Source organism: Myotis davidii, unplaced genomic scaffold (assembly GCF_000327345.1).
Source record: "Myotis davidii unplaced genomic scaffold, ASM32734v1 scaffold637, whole genome shotgun sequence".
Classification (NCBI taxonomy): Eukaryota; Metazoa; Chordata; class Mammalia; order Chiroptera; family Vespertilionidae; genus Myotis; species Myotis davidii.
The window spans coordinates 230,157-247,559 of NW_006289494.1; the positions used below are offsets into that span (position 1 = coordinate 230,157).

The 17,403-nt window shown below is 41.9% G+C and overlaps 1 protein-coding gene across 1 annotated transcript in view; it reads right to left on the reverse strand.

The window, feature by feature from the left end:
- PCCA (propionyl-CoA carboxylase alpha subunit) overlaps positions 1-17,403 on the reverse strand; it is a 371,281-nt gene that overhangs the window by 15,059 nt on the left and 338,819 nt on the right. The gene's annotated exons all lie outside the window — the stretch shown is intronic.

Consider the following 17,403-nt stretch of genomic DNA (forward strand, 5'->3'; position numbering starts at 1 on the left):
GGGAAAATCCTGGATCTCTGTGAATAAACAGGTGAGCCTCAGTTTGGTCTACGTAAACAGAAACAAGATAAAATGGTGGGAGGACGTGTTAGCCGGTGAAGTGGGCACGGCCACCTGAAGATTCTTGGATCCCTACCAGATCGCATTTCCCCTGGGGAGGCAGATTGCAGCATCCAGGCGGCCCCATTTTGTTCAAAAAAAGCTGCTGTAACCTAAAGCCTCCTGTGGGCATCATGATGGCAGGGATGCAAAAGCAAAATAGAATTCACCCTTTAATTCGGTGCAGGGTTGGCGGAAATCTTTAAGTGTGCTCTTTGCGGGCCTATTTAAAGAGGAGGGAGGGGTGGGGGAGGGCCCCGAGGAAGCGCTTTGATGGCCTAAGTCGGAGCAGATGAACGGCACTGTGACAGGTTGAAGAATAACATCTTTTGCATGTTTCTTTACTCCTGAGTGTGTGTTTTGCAATCAAGACATACAAGTGTCTGCCAGCTTCTGAAGGATATGATCCTTAAGTGAAATTACAGGGCAAATAAAAGCTTTTTTGCTCCTATTAAAATTCATCTGAATCATAAGTGGCAAGGGAACAAGCGAGAAGAGTGTGCTCTGCTGTCAGTCTAATAAACATTCCAGGCAGAGAGGGACTATTTATCAACGAGGAATTGTACCTCAAAGTCCTTCATTACAGGAGAGAAAGAGAGGGGAGAATATAATTGTACCAAATTGCACAGCTTTAGTGTCTGTGCTGTCTGCCTTCGAAAGGAAGTCCAACATTAGAAGCACCATCAACAAAAAGTTCCTCTTCTAGCTGGCTGCACCCTGGCCGCTCCTCCCCAGGGACTGATCAGCACCGGGCCCAGTTGTCTGGTTTTCAGTGCAGCATACAGATCTGTTTTTTGGTGGGTTTTGGTACACAATTTGGCTTCAAAATGTGAGCACTAAATTCAGGGAAAGCATCTTTCTGCACTGAGAATAAAGAATGTATCACATTTCACAACAGTGGATACCCTTAAAAACTAATTTTAGCTATATCACAAACAAGCCTGAATAGAAATCAAGTGCTAAGACTGTCCTAAGCTCCATTTCTCCCCAGAAATGACAAGATCCTGACTAAAACTGGATCCTCTTACTATTTTTATAATTTTCCTATCTTTCGGATTCCTTTCTCTGTAGGACTCCTGCTTTGCTTGGAAAGAGATGTAAAAGAGCCACAAAACTCAGGGCCTTTAGATGCGGTCTTTGTTATTGATGAGATGTTCCTTTTCCTTTTGTATTTGTTTATTGTTCTTAAAATCTGTTTGGGGATAAGTGACTTATTGTAATCACAGGCAAAAAAAAAAAAAAATAACAACGGGGTAAATGCCTCAGGAGAGGCCGTGCTGCAAATAGTTGGCTTAGAAATGACCTCTCGGAATATAAAAGGAGGAGGCATCGGGGAGGTTCTCTTTTTAAGATTACCTTTGATGTTGTCCTGACCCCTGAGCATGCCCATGCAAACACGCCTTCTTAAAACAACCTCTTGGCTCGCCCGTGCAGCCTGCATGGGGTGCTTGCCAGGATGGGATCTAAGTGGAGTGCAGCATATGGGCCCATCAGAATGAATTGCCGGGTGAGAACCGTAAAAGGTTTTTGATGCCCCAGAAAAGAAGTCATTTAAGAATGTACACTAGGGCTTTCAAAGTTTATGATCAAAACTGCTATTTATTGGTTTCCCTGAATTCTTAGGGGGCATGGGCAGAGCAGCCAAGTAGTTGAGAGATTTCAGGAAAATGCCCTATGACGCGTGCAGTGCAGTCTGGCTGTACGCTAGGCATTTAAATATTCCTAATGGGTTCTGCAAAACGTCCCTGGAGAGTATTGATTTTAAGCTGTTGTTATTGTTTTCAAGCAGCAAAGCCATGAACTTGATGCTTTGGGAGTAAAAGTCCCTGATTGTAAAAGGCTAGTGGATAGCACAGAGAAGCGCAACCCTAGTAGCAGCGGAGGTGCTCACCCTGCAAGGTCACGAGGATCGGAGGATCGTCTGCCTGAGGGATTAGGAGCTGCTTGCCGGTTCAATAGCTGCGGGCCATTAGTAGACGGAACCGCACTCTGTGGGTTTGGGGAGGTGCTCTCCAAACCACAGTCAAATTAATACGTCCTTGAAAAACACACCTCACTGGGTAAGAACAGGTGCTCCCTAGCTTAGCTTGCCAGACTCCTCAGTCCACACACACAATAAGGGGGGGACCAAGGTCTTATCTCATGATCTAATTATGGTAAAATAACCCAAGCCCAGGTCTCTAAGCAAATTAATTTTATGGTGTCTACAATGGTAAACCATGTCTAACAAGAAAATTTCTCCCAAAAAGTTCAAATGAAAGAAAGAAAAAGGGATCACACCAGACATGAAAGGATCCGGAAGAAAACTATAAGAGACAGACAATTAAAAGGAACATAATAGAATTGTTTTAAAACTTAGCATACAGCTCTTAACATGAAACCTGATAAAAAGGGAAAAGATGGGAGCCCAGAGCTGTGGTTGTTGGGGGAGGAGGGAGCCAATCATGGTTTGGGTTAACAAAAACATCCTGCAAGCGGGCACGCCCACCTCTGCCATTCACACACAGGCTGGGCCACAAGCACCCCTCACTACGGATGCACCCCACTCAGATGTCACACAAAACACCATCTTGCTGGTGGCTGCATCAGTTTAGTGTGTGTATCTCCTTATGGAGTTTAAATCCATGTGCTTCTCAAAGGCCTCCAGCTTCACCAGCGAGTTTATATATCCCACGCTCTCATGTGTCTGTGTGATTTAGGGGTCTGTGGGCTCCTGGCAAGAGGAGTGTTGTTGGTTTGCTTTACATATTTTTTTCAGTTGTGACTTCCAAGCCTTTAGCTTCATTGCTCTTAAAGTAACCCAGCTCCAGTTTCCATTTCTACGCCATTCTCCCAACAATGAGGATGTGTGAATGAACAGTAATGCTTTTTCACGTCAACTGGGGGCCATCTCAGTCAACACTGTGCCAGAGTAAACGATGAACCTTAAGTGATGAACCTGTACTGTGGATTATTTTACATCAGTTATCCTAACATCCTGAAGCATTAGCCATATACCTACTGTTCATCGGCCCTCATTTAGTGAGGTGGCAAGTCCATTTCTTCAAATACAAGGACCTCTTCTTATTCAAAGTTCTATACCTTCTGGCCCCAAGGGTCTCCAACATTAAGCTGTGTCTTCAGAGTGGGGCACTGAGAGCCAGCACTCAAATATGCCCCTAAAAGTCTACTTTCCTAACTTGAGCTACAGAAAAACTGCCAGCAACCAAAAATGCTGCAAAAATGATATATCTTTTAAAACAACAGCATGTCAGAAAAAGAGAAAAACACTAATGCAAATTAAAACACTTAGGTGGAATCAGAAATGTAATCCAAACTTGTTTTGTTTTTCTCGCCTACGTTCCCTGTGAGATACACAATGAACACTTGAGGAAAACCATAGCCCGGGTTCAAAGCCATGTGAAACACATTCCCCTCCACTTCAGTATTAGACCCTACCCAACCCAACCCACCAAAATCTCCATGAAACAATACTAAAAACACAGAATTAAAGCCTGAGGGGTCCTGATGGAGGTACAACCCAGGTGAAGGCGCCTCCTACAGCTGCAGGCGCTGGAGCAGCCTGTTAGCATAAAGCCGTGACAACTCCATCGGCACAGTCTCAAGGTAGCTGTCAATCAGGATGCATCATTTAATCCAACAGCACTCGGAGGACTTTCCCCGACAACCCACATGACAGCGTATCTACAGCTCTATTTATACCAGCGCCCAGTTGTGTTTACAATGCTGTTGTAATTAGAAAAGATGCAACAGGCAGCAATATTATTGAGATTTCCATTTTGCAGTATTGCCCTGTAAAGTGTGATCTTGCTTCACAGAGTCATGCTAAATGACAAAAGGCTATTTTCTTCAATCTCCTCGCTCAGACAGCACTTCATTTGCAGCTATCTATAATTAGATTAATGGTGTACTGCAGTACAAAGCGGGCCCACTTCACATCAGATAGCATATGAATTAGGACAAACACTTATTTCAATTCCAGGCAGAGAAAGCAATGACTGGGGTATTTAGCATACCCTTTATGGTGGAATGAGATGTTAATTGTGTACCATTACCTCTAAACTGCTTGCTTGTTGTATAAATCACTGTGTTAATTGATGCAGAGATAGAAATGTAGCCACAGGCAAGAAAGCAAAGGAATGAGTGTTGAAGATGGTGGATAAAGGATTATCGAGTAAAACCATATGGAGATGAGGTTCCTTTGAAACCGTTCCTTTCTGCCCGTGAGCAGGGCTTCTGAAAAGTACAGAACAACTCTTGGTAGTGGGAAAGAAATTTTAATTTTTCACATTCCTTTAAAAACACAAATTTCTTTTAAAAGTTGCTGGCTGTCAGAATTCCAAATAAGAGGTATGTGGAATTAATCTAAATGTGCACTATGAAAATGTGGAATGTGCAGTTTTCAAATGGTCAGAACTCCAAAACATTTGTAAACTACCTGAAGCGGACGTTTCTGACTCACCCACGGGGGGTGGGGGGTGGGGGGAGATGTTCCAAGACTCGAAGTGGTTCTTATAGGCCATAGCACAACAAAACAAAGACCAGAACTCGGCCGGTTTAGGTCTATTATGGACTCTTAATTATGGAGAAGCATCTATTCAGGCTGTGGATCCAACAGAACAGAACCATTTAACTTGCCACTGAAATAGCGATTTTAACACTGTCACCAGAACACTCAAATCTGACGACTGCAGTTCATGATTTCACATCGATAGGAAGGAACTAGACAGATCTTTTCTTCCTTTTCTTAAACTAGCAAAAAAACCAAAACCAAAAACAAAAGCATATGTAATAACTTAAAAGTTTCGGTCTTACTGCAAAACGCTCTTCTTCCTGTTTAAAACGTTCTACGCAGCACTCCACAGCTCTTATTGGGGTAATATGAGGTCTCAAAGGCACAAATATAGAAACCAAATGCTACAAAGTCCAACTGTTAAAGATCCATAAAGAAACGTGTTCTTCAGAATTTCATAAATCAATTGCATGCGCCTGACGTATGTGTTCACAATTTCTTTAATGGCAAAGCAACAGTAAGGTGCAAATTACTGCTGTGCATTTTTTCACAAATTCAGCTGCTTAGTAATTAGCACTGTTATAACAAAATTTTACACAGAGAACAAATGCAGTGGGTCAGTTAATAGTTCACATTCTCAACTTCAGAGTAACAGTTAATATACCCATCTACCGCATGTGCACATTTGAGAAACCCTTTGTATAGTTTAACCTTGTGAAACCCAAATACCATATTAACTTGCAAGACAATAAAACAATGTCCCAAGAAACTAGATGTCTGGTTCAAGTTATCACCGCTGAAACGTGGGGAAAAAAGCCTAGAGCTCCTTTGTTGAGGGCAACAGTCTACCTTTCACGATACAGAGTAGCCCTCATATGTCTGACTGCAAAACTGAGAACACCTGTATTGCTTCTGGAAAACCAACAATCTAAGGTTTAGGTCATTATGCTAAAAAAATATTTTTTAAAAAAACAACTATGAAGAAACATCAAGGACTCTTGCAATGGAAACAAATGCCAGGAAAATAGTGTGAACTACCCTGAAATAACGCCTCCCAAGCATGCAGCGAGGTGACATCATGGAAATGCATGAAGGAACAGATCTGGAGGCAGTGTCCGGGCCTGCTCCCAATCATTAATCGCTTATTTAGACCATTTAAACTAGGGCAGCACAGCCTGCAGCAAAATGCTCAAACGCCCCTCATGTGCGGGTCAGCGATGCTGGTGTTAACAGGAGAAAATATATGGTTACTGATATTGCATCCCAGTTCCTCAGCATTTGCTCCCTTTAATTGAAAGGCAGTTAAACACGAAGTAAATCATTCAGTTAGCTTAGCTGTTTAATGACATATAATTGATAATGTCAATATGTTGCAGTGACATAATGCATCACTTTCAACACTCGCTCGCTTACATTTATGAATCAATCTATAGTCCAGGTTTTACTTTTTTACTGCTGAGTTGGTTCTTGAACGTCAGTCTTGCTGGACCAGTCAATGTACCACAAGGAACAACAATCTCATTAAGGACAGTTTTCCAAGGAAAGAATCACAAAAATCAGGGTGGGAAGAAAATTACAAAAAAAACAAAACAAAAAGCAAAAATACATGAAACCCATTTCAGCAACTCAACTTTCAAAATGCTTGCTATAAAAGGGAAGGTTTTCTTAGAGAAAAGAAGAACTACCTTAAAGCTAATATCAAAACCTGTGAAGGAATGAGTAAATTTGTGTGTATGTCTGGCTTGTTCCCAGAAGACAATTTTCCCTGGAGAAAAACATATGGGAATGTTTGTCAATAATACAAAAATCAAACCCAATTTTTAAAAGTTTTGTTTTTTTAATCAGAAACACAGGGTCTTTCCAAGTCTAATATCCTAAGAAGCTTTTCTTTTTTAACAATAGTGCTGAAAACTTCAAATTAAACATTAAGTCCAATACTTAATAGGGTTAATTTCCTCAGTTGTGCTCCGCTAAGGTTACTTTCCTTGTTATTTGCATCACTGTGTCTTAAGACAGAACCAAAAATGATGGAACAAAAAAAGCTATGGCACAGGAAGCCAGCTCCACTCCACCTGCGGGAAGGAGTGCGCTGAGGGCAAGCCCTCGGTGGGGGTCTGGAGGAGCGACCTGTTAATGGGGCCACTTCCCAGTGCTTGGCGCTGTGGGGATGCCCTGTGCAGGTGTGCCATGATAAAGGGACCCAGCCTCTGCTTTGCCCAGGTGCCCACAAGCTGTCTAACAAGCAGGTACAAATGCCACAAAGGTAATTTGCTGGAATAAGTGGCACTTTCGCACACACAAAGGCAAGTCCATTGACAATGCACTGTACGGAACTCACAAAACAGACCATGTGTGTTCTATTTGATCAGGAGTCTCCGTGACACATGACAATAATGAGTCATTTCTTTCCTTTTTACACCAGAAAAATATTATAGATCTTTAAAAGCCTTGTATTCAAGTACATAACAATACCAACATCTGTTAACAGTACAGGCTATTTCTATTCTGTATCCTGAATTGTTTTATGTAATTAGGAGTTTATAAGGTACTTGGTAAGAAGGTACCTTTTTAAAGCACTATGTAATTTGGGGTACAATGAAGTGTTCTCTTCAAAATCTATAATTAGGGCAGTATCAGCTTACGGTAAAGTACAGAAAATGTTATAAAAACACAATTATGTAAATAAGCACATAGGTAGGGAAGTGTACTGTTTTGCTATGGTCTCCATCCCACTTTTTTCCTATTTGAATTGTTCTTTGCTCATCTCAAGTTAAAGTGATGCTGTTTATAGGGTGCAGAACAAGTGAGCACTGGGAAATTGATGGGAGGTTGGCCTTGCCCTGTCAGTCCTTTCGTCTTGAGGTGAAACACCAGGCTGGGAAGTGTGCCAATGCCAGGGACTCACCAACAACACCTTTGACCTTACATGGTTTTTCAATAAAATATTTTTGCTATTATGAATTCACTAAAGAAATTCAGAATCTAGTATGTCAAGATGTTGGCTTGCATTGATCCGAAATTCAGAAACTATAATATATAAAGACAAAGGAGACAAAAGTAGAATTGATAATAATACTGTGTAGTAAACTGTTGGTTGAGAAGATGAAAGGGGAAAACAACTAAAGAGGATCATAGTAGGCCACCTCAAAATATGCCACTTTTGCCTTAAGGATTGTTTGAGTTGAAAGCAATTAGTACTCTAACAGTGGGGCATAAACTTCCTGAATAAAAACAGGACATCCATTTCCTTTGTAAAGTTAGCTCCCTCTACCTGACCAGGAGGAGAGCCATCCCAGTGCCAAGAAGAGAACTACTCTAGAGACCACTGTTAGCTTGCATAATGAACCTTACTACTAAATATCCCTTCTTTTTTTTTAAAAAAATATATTTTATTGATTTTTTACAGAGAGGAAAGGAGAGAGATAGAGATAGTTAGAAACATCGATGAGAGAGAAACATCGATCAGCTGCCTCCTGCATATCCCACACTGGGGAAGTGCGCGCAACCCAGGTACATGCCCGTGACCGGAATCGAACCTGGGACCCTTTAGTCCGCAGGCCGACGCTCTATCCACTGAGCCAAACCGGTTTCGGCCTAAATATCCCTTCTTTATCATACATTTCCGAGTTACTTCCCACAACTTACTCCCACCCCAGAATCCCCACCTCTTCCTAGTCCTCTTCTCCATATTTTATTGCCCTTTGTAAAATGGTATATAGCCCTGAGTTCTAACTGCCTCTGTAGGTCACATTTCTTTGTGAACTCCCATGTATAAATACATAATATAATCTGTTTTTCTCTCTTGTTAATCTGGCTTTGTCAGTTTAATTTGCAAGGCTCCAGGCACTGAATCTAAGGGGACAAAGGAGAAAGTTTTCCTTCCCTAAACAACCCAACAGTCACCGGTCCACGGTCCTGGGAATGATTCACTGAACAGGAAATTGGAACAATTTTATAGTTTAGAAATCTGACACATCTTAGTAGTTTAACCTGAACTACTAAATGGACTTCTGGCATGCAGCATATAGTACATTTTACAGAACATACAGTACTGGAGGGTAAATGAGACCTATAAAGCCACGTGGTCAATCTAGGGAAGTGGGGATATGGCGATCATATTGGACACAGCAAGGGAGAGTGAAAAGCACAAGTTTTTGAAGCCAAATGACCTGAGTTTGACATCCTAACAGTTGTCACCTTTAGGCCAACTGATCTAACTTCTTAGAACAAATATTTTCATTTCTCAAATCAAGATAGTACATGTATCAAATGATTGGGGGATTAAATTGACAAAGATGTGCAAAGTAACTAGCAAGTGCCTCACCATATATATTTACCAAATATGGTTTCCTGTCTTCTTCCCAAACATCTCCAAGAAGAGACAGTAGTGAATGTTTTAAAATTGCGTAAGACATCTCATATTAGTAACTTCTAATTGTTATAGTTCTAGCTTTATGGTTCTACATTTGGGAGCAAACAGATTAAATCTTCCAAACACTACATCGTGCTCTAAAATAAAAGAAGGGTTCTGATACTAAGAGAACTTCTAGATCAGGCAGTGCTGGACTCTGTGGGTATCCCTTCCTTAGACACATAAAGAGATGCACAGTGAATTAGAGAAACAGTTTGCTTCATTCATTCAAAAACCACTTATCAAACATATCTGGGCAATACAAGAATACAAAATAAATAGGAAAAAATAGTTCTGACCTCAATCACCATAATTTAGGCAGAGAGAAAAAAAACCCACATGAATGATATGATATAAATATAAACATATGCGTCCTACAAAGGATGTAATCAATATGAGATAGCCTCTTGATTTTAGCCCCTCTTTTATTTTTTTTTATTTGTATTTTTTAACTTTTATTTTGTAATATACTTTATTGATTTTTTTACAGAGAGGAAGGGAGAGGGATAGAGAGTTAGAAACATCGATGAGAGAGAAGCATTGATCAGTTGCCTCCTGCACACCCCCTACTAGGAATGTGCATTTAAAGGGCACATGCTCTTGACCGGAATCGAACCTGGGACCCTTTAGTCCCCAGGCCGAAGCTCTATCCAGTGAGCCAAACCGGCCAGGGCTTAGTCCCTCTTTTAAAGAAACCCTCCCAGGTTGGAAGGCAGGTGAGAATAGTGACTAGCATCTGGAATCATATACGTAGACTTTTAACTCCATCACCTGGGAAAGTGAGAAAGTTATTTAAACTTCCTATGTCTCAGATACCTTATTTATAAATTGTGGATCATAATAGTGCCAACTTTAAAAGGTTGTTATGAAAATTAAGTGAATTCTTATATGAGGGATGCTCAGAACACATTAAATGCCAAATTAGTATTTAATAGCTATTCTTGCTATTGTTTATGTTGTTTTTATTATTATTGATACATGTCTACAAATAGAGCAGAAATTAAGTGAAAGGAAAAAATACCCGTTTTTCATATATGAATTTGGTCAGATACTTTGGCCACCAAATGTGTGAGCATTTTCCTCATACCAAACAATTCTCCAGCTTTCTTTGGACACCAACTGGGTGTTCTGCAATTCAATTCAGTTCTGACGCTACCTGGGGATAGGCTAAGGACTCAGTCCCACATAACTGCCCTCCACTTCCGATGCCAATCACCAGTCCAGAGTGTCACCTGTGCTTCTCACTGGCTGGCTATAAGCGGGAGGTTCTCACAAACCCCTCCTCAGGCTTGATACTTCATTAGAATGGTTTACACAACCCAGAAGACAGTTTACTTACTAGCTTACATGTCTATGATAAAAAGACACAACCCAGGAACAGCTGGATAGAACAGATGCACAGGGCAGGGCATGGAAGAAGGGGTGCAGAGCTGCCATGACACCTCCAGCGTTGCTACTTCCCAGCACTTCCACGCGTTCACCAATCCAGGAGCTCTCCACACCCCTTCAGGTAGAGTTCCCAATGAAGGCTCATTTGTAGGCATGGTTATTAAATCATTGGCCATTAGTAATTAACTGAACCTCCAGTCCCCCTCCACTTCCTGCAGTTGAAAGTTCCAACCCTTTAACCACCTGGTTGGTTCCCTGACAACTAGCCCTTCATCCTTAGGAGCGCCTCAAGAGTTATCTCATTAACAAGGTTGAAAGGGGCTTCCTTTTACCTTAATCACTCATTTCACTTAGGAAATTCCAAGGGTTTTAGGAGCTCTGTAACAGGAATGGGACAAAGACCAAAGATATACATTTCTTATTATAAACCACACCACCTCAAGTCAAAATTCAGACACCAGAAATCTTGGCATTTCCCTGCGAAGACACTGGAGGTTGTCCTGGGTAGGTCTAGAAATCATCAAAACATGAGGATCTAAAACTCTCCAGCGCACACAAACATATAGCTTATGGAACTCTTTAGGCCTATCCCCCTCATTTGGGATTTCCTCTGATAATATTTTAACCTTAATTTGACCTTCTGTTCAATTCTGATGAGCGTTCTTCTGACTGGAAACTTGGTCCTATCTATGATCTATCATGATCTTCCAGACTTTGGGTCTCTGTTTCTAATTTCTCATAGCAAGAGATTTGAGGCAGGATAGTAAGAAACCAGGAAAATTCCTTGGCAAGTAGGAAACTGAGACACATAGCTGATTCAAACCGGCCTCATCCAGCACCCTGACTCATCTGCCCCTGTCTTCCTTGCATGCCCACTCCCTTAAGTATTACGCCCTCAGGACAATGAAGTTCTGACCAGCATTAAACAATATTAGGAACAAAGCCTGGAGTCTGTTGAGCACAGATAAAGATTTTTAGTCAAACTAGAGATAACTTCTAGGCCTCAGTTGTGTTTCATCTGCAGGCCCAGAAAAGGAGCAAAACCAGAGGAAGTGATGTTATGGCTGACATCAGGATTAGATGCAATGACCAATGACCCCTACTATAGTGTCAACCAATCAGTAGAGACCACGATCCTGACCCTATACAACCATTTCGATGAATCAACATATTAAAAGACACACCTGGAAACTAACAAATATTCTATTGATATCCTCCCCTAAAATTCCTGCCATTAGAAAACAGATAAAAACCCGTAAGACAAAGGACCCAGCCCCACCCCGGGCTTGCCCACTCCTTCTTTCAAGTGTGTATCTTTGCTTTCTTTCTCCTCAGCTCTAAGGCTCACCACAAGACTTGCAACCAGAGGAGCAGTGGGCAGCAGCAGGCTTGTCTCAGGCGAACCCCCTGAAACTGTCTCCAACGTATCTTCTTTTGCCTCTGTAACTCGTTTCCTGAGTCCATGTCTTTAGACTTTCTTTCTAAAACAGTGGTCGCCAACCGGTGGTCCGTGGACCACTGGTGGTCCATGAGGTCCGAAAGGTTGGCAACCGCTGTTCTAAAAGGCCAAAGCAGCTCTTTGAGTGGTCCACTCAAATTTTCCCTTTGAGTGTACTTTCACTTTGCATGCTACATAAACTTCATCTAGTGCTAGAGTTCTTGGCTCTGAATTCTTTGCAGAACTGAAGAACTGAGAGCCGAAACTGCTGGTAACAAATTCCATATTTGAGGAATTTGAGATATCATAAAAAAAGGGAACTGGGGACAGATTTTTTTTAGTAAACCTGGAAAGCTCTTATAAAATTTAATATGTATTTTATAAAGTTAACAAGAGTTATAGGCTTGCTGTACAAGTCCTACAGTAAAGAGATGCATAGAACAAGCTAACAATTCTTACCCCACTTCAATCCCAGTCCCCTGAAGTTATATTAATAATAGGTATTGTAAATCTACTCACACAAATCTATAAAAAATACATATCTGTTTTTACAAATGCTTTTACACTAGATAAATACAACTATAAAATCAGCTTATTTAAAAGGGGAGAAATCCATGCTATTTTGCCGTTCAATATCCTTGACTCCATATAAACTTTTAAACAGAGGGATGCTTAAGATAGAACTTTGGGCAACTTATTTTTTCTTTTTGCATGCTTAGCTCATCTGAAGCAGAGAAAAAAATCTCCACATACCCTGGTGGTGTTCCCAATCCCTCTCAATAACACACAGGCTCTGCCCACGATAGTTCCAGAAGGTAGCCAAATAGCCCAAGCAGACCCTGTCAGCCCGTCTTACCCAGGGTCTGCTCCCTCCTCCCAGACAATCAGGCCCGTTGTAAATATAACTCCCAGATCCTGGGTATGCTTCCCTTCAGCTCTCTAAACCCTCCCCTGGCTGCACTGACAAATCCTGTACTCTCCATCTGCTCTACCTCCCTCTCCTTTTCTCAACCTTGTTCCCATTTTTTCTAATTACCCCCAACAGCATGACTTGTTATTTGTATATAACAGATACCTCTGACTAATTGGAATGACTTTATGTCTCAGAAACCTCTGTCCTTCACTCTCATAAGAGTGTATATTTATCTCATATACTAATATTCATACCAATGAACATATAAAGTGCCAGGAGCCGGTCCATCCTTGCTGCTTGACACAGTCGCTGCAGGGAAGAAACATCTGCACAACATATGTTTCAAGGGACCTAGTGTATATGACATACTGTTCTTAATGTTTGCTCACCTTCTTGGCGCTATGTGTTTTAACCAAGGTCACCTCTCCAAGAAAGGTAGAACTTAGAAGACAGAACTCAGAAGAACTTCGCTGGAGTGAACATGGCAAAAGATCCTGGACAGAACCTGGCTACAGAACCTGGTTGGAGAACCTAGACAGAACCCGGCTGAAGAACCCTGCTACAGAACCTGGCGACCAAACCTAGCGAGAGAACATGGCTACAGAACCTGGCTGGAGAACCTGGAGAACCTGGCTGGAGAACCTAGCAAGAGAACATGGACAAAGAACCTGGCTGGAGATCCTGACCAGAACTTGGCTAGAGATCCTGGCTAGGCTGCTGATCAACTGAACGCTGTCTCTGTGTCATTCCTTCTTTGCCGACTCCGTCCACACCTTTGAGGACCCCTGGACCTGCTGGGGTTGGACCCCAGCATCTGGCGCCCAAACAGGGACCTTTCGGTAAGCACCCCCGCACCCGGGATGGATAGGACTCCACCATAGGAAGAGGGTGGATAGTCTTCGCCGACTCCGTCCACACCTTTGGGGACCCCTGGACCTGCTGGGGCTGCACCCCAGCAATAAAGCTCTCTTAACTTTCATAACTGTCACTCACTACTCAGTAATTTTTGAGGGCCAGAAATGCCAAAAGCAATAGTCAAAAGCTTTAGTCATAGAAGTTAGGATCATTTGCCCATCAACTAATTTCTAAATAAGATAAGCTACCTAAACAAATTGAAAAAGGCCTAACCCCACTTACCATTACAATTAAAAAATGATACACAGTCCATGAAATAAAACTAAGAAACATTTCACTTGTATCTATAATCCAGAGGCCAGGAATACTGATTATCAGCTACTTTTTGGTGACCTGTAGTTCTTCTTCTGGGTTGCAAGTCCTACATGGAAGGGAGAGCCCGGGAGTAGTGGGGTGGAAGGGCTGTTGCTAAGCAACCTCCACTCTGGATCAGGGTCGGCGCCTGTTTCACAGGCTTAAACTAGACTTCCTCTACAAGTTTAGACTGGATTGTTTTCATGGATTCACTTGTCAAGCTCTTAAGTAATTGATTATAAACTATCTTATGAATTTATAATCAGAAATAGACTTATAAAAGGAACTAGCACATCCCCTGACTTCAGTGTGGGTACATAAATTATAGTCAGTTGTTTCATAAATATGGAATCAGCAGAAGAGGCATCGGCTGATCTTAAGCAGTGCTCAAGATAGCATGAGCAGTGGTTTTCAAATTAGAAGCATCAAAACTCCACTGGAGGGCTTGCTACAACACAGATTGTTGGGCCCCGCCTCCAGAGTTTCTGATTCAGAACTGGGTTGGTGCTGGCATTTCTTACAAGTTCCCAGGAAACGCTGAAGCTGCTGGTGGGGGACCAACTTGGAGCAGTATGGGCACCCTTTCCACTATTGAAACAGCCTTTCCAAGGGGCTATCTCAGACCACTGGCTTATTATAACAGGATACCATAGACTGGGCGGCTTTTAGGCAGCAGAAACTTATTTCTTACAGTTCTGGAGGCTGGAAAATCCATCAAGGCACTGGAAGATTCGGTGTTTGGTCAGGATGGCTTCCTGGCTCACAGATAGCTATCTTTTTGCAATGTCCTGGTATGATGCAAGGGACAGGGATCTCTCTGGGATTCCTTTTATAAGGCACTAATCCCATTCATGACTGAATCACCTCTCAAAGGCCCATCTCCAAATACCATCACATCGTGGGTTAAGGCTTTAACATGAATTTGGGGAGGGGGGGGAAGGACGAACATTCAGTCTGTGCTTTAGCTCATGTCCATTGAGAAGCCTTTCCCCCGTATACTCAGCTGAACATACACTGTTAAAAACGCTCCTTTGACCCTTGCTAGGTAGAAAGATCTCCTGAATGACATTCTTTCTTCATATATGATAATAATTGATCAACCTAAGAAGTTATTAGTATAGGCTGGTACTCTATACGAGTACAATTTGGATTCAGATCCTAACTTTGCATGGCTTTTGGTATGTTACCTCACTTTCTAGTCTCAGTTCCTCATCTGCTAAGTGAGAGAATATAGATTATTTTGTAGAACTTTTTTAAAAATTGTGGTTAAGCCCTAACCGGTTTGGTTCAGTGGATAGAGCGTCGGCCTACGGACTGAAAGGTCCCAGGTTTGATTCCGGCCAAGGGCATGTACCTTGGTTGCGGGCTCATCCCCAGTAGGGGGTGTGCAGGAGGCAGCTGATCGATGTTCCTCTCTTATCGATGTTTCTAACTCTCTAATCCCTCTCCCTTCCTCTCTGTGAAAAATCAATAAAATATATCTTAAAAAAAATTGTGGTTAAAAACAAAAACAACCCCCCTCCCAGTCTACCTCTGTTAAGATTTGAATTAGATAATAGATGTGAACTGTCTGGCACAACTGCCAGCACACAAAGTGCCCAGTAAATGGTAACTGTTATCACAACTGTTGTTACGATTGAATTGTGTGACCCCAAAATACACGTTAGAGACCTAATCCCCAGTATCACCATACTTGGAGATAGGCCCTTTAACGAGGTGAATAAGATTAAATGAGGTCATAAGGGCCCTAATATCCTTATAAGAAGAGAAAGAGACACCAGGGGGAAAGGCCATCTGAGGACACAGAAAGAGGCAAGCCATCTACACGCCAAAAGAGAGAGACCTCGCCCTCGCCGGTCTATTCAGTGGACAGAGCATCGGCCTGCGGACTGAAGGGTCCCAGGTTCGATTCTGGTCAAGGGCACATACCTCAGTTGCAGGCTTGATCCCTGGGCCTGGTCTGGGCATGTGCAGGAGGCAACTAATCAATGTGTCTCTCTCACATCAATGGCTCTCTCTGTGAATCTCCTCCTCCCTTCCATTCCCTTTAAAAATAACTGGAAAAAAATACCCTCAGGTGAGGAGTTACAACAACAAAAAAGGGGCCTTTGGAAGAAACCAAACCTGCCAACATCTTGATAGTGGACCTCCAGACTTGAGAAGTGTGAGGAATAAATCTATGGTTTGAACCACCCAGGCTGTGGTAGAGCCCTGTTTACAGAAGGATCATCTTTTTTTAAAAAAACAACAACACTTTTTTTATTGATTTCAGAGAGGAAGGGAGAAAGGGAGATAGAAACATCAATGAGGAGAGAGAACCACTGATCGGCGGCCTTCTATACGCCCCACAATGGGGATCAAGTCTGCAACCCGGGCATGTGCCCCGACCGGGAACCGAACCATGACCTACTGGTTCGTGGGTCGACGCTCAACCACTGAGCCATGCTGGCTGGGCCGAAAGGATCATCTTTAATGTACCTTTTGCATATATTCAGTCTTGCGCATTTCACGTTTCAAAGTGTTGGGAGTGTTTTGGCATCTATGGTTACTCTGGCATTAATTTTTTTTTACCCCAAAGTTGCTGTCCCTGAATCAGATCACGTACATTAGGGTGAGATTAGGGAACATAGATGAAAGGCCTCTCCTGTCCCATAAGTAACTGTCTGCTACAAGGGTTCTCTTTAAATGTTTACAGAGTTTAGGTGACCTAAAATCAGCCATAACTGCCCAATATCTGGGCAACTGGGGGAGTATTCATTTGATCTCTTGGCTTATTAAAAACCATGGGGGAGCTCAAAAGTCGCAGAAAAGTTGGCAAGGTAACTTCAAGTGGAATGCATATGCTATTATACAAATTGATTAAGCACAAATCTCTTGTAAAGACACTTTAATATTAAAACAATTATAAATATATCCCAAGGAGAATTCTAGTCTCAACAAATGATAACAAATATAAATGCTAGATCACTTTGACCTTTGGTCTGGCATCTGCAAGAGGAAATTATACACTGAAAAAGTTTGAGTTTTATTTGACTTTAAACTTTTCTACAATCTTATTTGAATATGGAGGGTCTGATAACTGCATTCATTTTAAAATGAATCACCCCAATCTGAAGAAGGTCCTAGAAGAAAATGTATTGAACCAAGTCTATTCATCTCCTCTCCTGGATAGGGGGACCTCATTCTTGCCAAATGTCTTAACTTCTATTAAGTTTAGAGCTCGAGTGATGTGAGAAGGGGTTCTCAAATATTTGTCTATCTTATCTCTAAAAAAAAAAAAAGGAATCTGTTATTCCTTCCCCCAAATGACAGAAACATGATTTAATTGAATACGTCTTCAAAACTCTCTATTAGCGATTCTTAAATTAGGGACAAAATCCTAGTCTAAGCAACCTATGAATCAGAAACACACAAAATATTTGTTTCTTTGT